Source organism: Anas platyrhynchos, chromosome 8 (genome assembly GCF_047663525.1).
Source record: "Anas platyrhynchos isolate ZD024472 breed Pekin duck chromosome 8, IASCAAS_PekinDuck_T2T, whole genome shotgun sequence".
Taxonomy (NCBI): Eukaryota; Metazoa; Chordata; class Aves; order Anseriformes; family Anatidae; genus Anas; species Anas platyrhynchos.
This window is the reverse complement of record NC_092594.1, coordinates 39,889,943-39,892,496: the sequence shown is the minus strand read 5'-3', so window position 1 is coordinate 39,892,496 and position 2,554 is coordinate 39,889,943. Positions and strand designations below refer to the sequence as shown.

At 48.2% G+C, this 2,554-nt stretch overlaps 1 long non-coding RNA gene across 1 annotated transcript; it reads right to left on the bottom strand.

Annotated features, from left to right (window-relative positions):
* Positions 1-1,180: 1,180 nt before the first annotated feature.
* LOC140003017 (uncharacterized) lies at positions 1,181-2,182 on the bottom strand. Its single transcript, XR_011810918.1, has 3 exons — positions 2,048-2,182; positions 1,721-1,831; positions 1,181-1,246 (listed from the first exon to the last, which is right to left on the bottom strand). It is a non-coding gene; the product is annotated as an uncharacterized lncRNA (long non-coding RNA).
* Positions 2,183-2,554: the final 372 nt, after the last annotated feature.

Sequence of the window (2,554 nt, the reverse complement as noted above, 5' to 3'; positions counted from 1 at the left end):
CTAACTGCCAGGCAGGACAGCTCCAGACCAAACACGTACACACACACAGGCACGCCACAAACACTACAAACAAAACACACAACACAAGGCACAAGAAAAAGTGACCCCCAAAAAGAAAGCCCTACAGCAACAGCACGTCAGAACAGGTGCTCTGCACCAGACCCCAGGAGAGACTCAAATGTCACAACATGCAACTGGAAGCAACTGCCAGAACTGGGATGACGGAGGCCTAAAAAGCCTGCCTTCAAGACAAGAGACCAGAAGGATGGGGACTGAAAACCCCCTAAGAAGACACTTAGGAAATCAATTCCCAAGCAAGAGCTCCTGATGCGGCCCAGATGACTTCTGCAAGAGTGAGGATGGAAACAGACGCGATCTCCAACCGAATATGATGCACAAGACCTGAAACAGATCTGCACCCATGCTTTTGCCGCACTTTTTTTTAACATTAAAAGGACAATACTTGCTGGGTCGTAACTAGAACATTCCTAACTGGAACTGGCTCAAACTTTTATTTACAATGAATGAAAGATCTAGGAGCAAAACAGACTATACACCAAAACAATCAATTCCATTCCACCCCCAGGAAAAAATCACATACTCTCATCCCCTCCTGTACCTCAGCCGCTTGCCTGCCCCACGTGGCACATGCTTCCATCTCTTCTCTTTACCCACTTATAGCGCCTCTAAAAGGCAAACTGGAATTTTACGCTATTGGATGTAGGAAAATAACTTCAGTGACAACCACACCCCCAAAATTAACAGCTACCTCTGCTCATCACGCACCAGAGTCACTGCAGAGGCAGCTGGTTGACACATCCTGCACTGCACACTGCATTTCAGCCTGAACAAAAGAAAAACACAGGCAGAAGATAAACATTCAGCTGCCAGCAGTAGCACCCATCCCTCAACAACATAAGCGACCCCAGCTTTACTTTTATCCTTTCAAAACAGCACTCCACTTGCCTCTGGACCTGCAAATTAGGTCCAAGCTTGAAAGGAGCGGCCAGCATCATCCACACCACCGGGGAACACAAAAGGACAAAAGAACCACTGTGCTTGCAAGCGCCCACCTGCCACGCTGCTCCTCTATCCCAGACAGACTCACCTCGGACCCTCTGAGGGAAACACCTGAGTGTCTTCCCTTCGCTTCAGGTAAGGGATGACCAGGCTGACAACACTCACCCTCCCTCACTGCTCCGCGACACGAGGATTTCCCTTTCCTGTCCACGACCGCACAAAGCACCTGCAAAAAAACAACAAAACAAAACAAAACAAAAGACAGAAAAGCACACTCTGAGGCACCTCACAGCCACAGCGTACCTGCTCCAAGACCTCTCTCTTCCCAGCTCTGGTACTTCAGCTGCTCACCAGCTCTAACTGAGATTCTTCGCCCACTGCACCACAGCAAACTCTGCCCAGGCCACACAACACACACTACACAAGCTACATTGCTTAAGACACACGAAAGCTGGAACGTTCCAGCCCAACAATTAGTCACGTCGCACAGGAAGGATGCCGCATACTCCTAGAAACCAAACCTTCCAGTCCTGAGCAGCTCCCCACCTCCTCATTCTAACCACACTCAGCAAACACACTGTTTGACCCTCAAAAAAAAAAAAAAAAGAACATGCACACACACAAAGAAAAACAACCGAGCTCCACAAATGCCAAAAAGACATGCACACACACAAGCCTCGGCAGGGGTAATCAAACTTACCCTTTGCAGATGAAAGAGGTGACTCTGATACAACTCTGCTCAGTCTCTTGGTAATGCTGCATCTACGCTGCCAAGCCATATGTAGCATTCAATCAAGCTGGTTTTAGTCCTCTGGAGAGTTACACAAGTGGGTTTATACATCTAGAGATTAAAATATAGCTCAAAAACAGAAGAGTATCCCACCATCCCAAAAAAACAGTGAGCCAGCAGCCCCTACTAAACATCCCGCTACTGAGTGAATTCCAAGCACTTAAAATCCAGAAATCCATAGGCTCCAGTCTGCCTAGAGAACCCTGCAACTGACTGAAGGAAAACCAAAGCACTTACCCCAAAGAGCAGCCCAAGCAGAAGGAGCTCTCTGCTAGCATGCCTGGGGCTCATATAGCATTCAGCCCCGCCCAGCACCCAAACCCAATCACCTGGGAAAGGGGAGGGGCAAAGCACAAGGAAGTAGGAAGAGAGCAAAAGAAGCAGCTGTGGTTTTTTTTTTTCCTTTTTTTTTAAGATCTGGTTTATCTCAAAAACATTCCGAGAGCAGACAAGAGACCTGTGGTGTTTCTAGAAGCAAAACTCCCCTTTTGCTTTTGCTGCAGCTTTTAATGTTGAACGGATAACGTCACCAAGCAAGTAACTGAAACTTCTTCAACTGGAATTAGTTTAAACACGCTCACCGTCATCTGCAAACACAGAGAACCAGCATTCACTAGCCCTAACCCTAACCCCTAACCCTAACCCCAACCCTCACCCTAAACTCTAACCCTAGCCCCAGCCCTCGTCCCCGAGAACTGCATTTCCCGGTATGCTCTGGGCACCCAACATGGCCTCCCGGAAGTC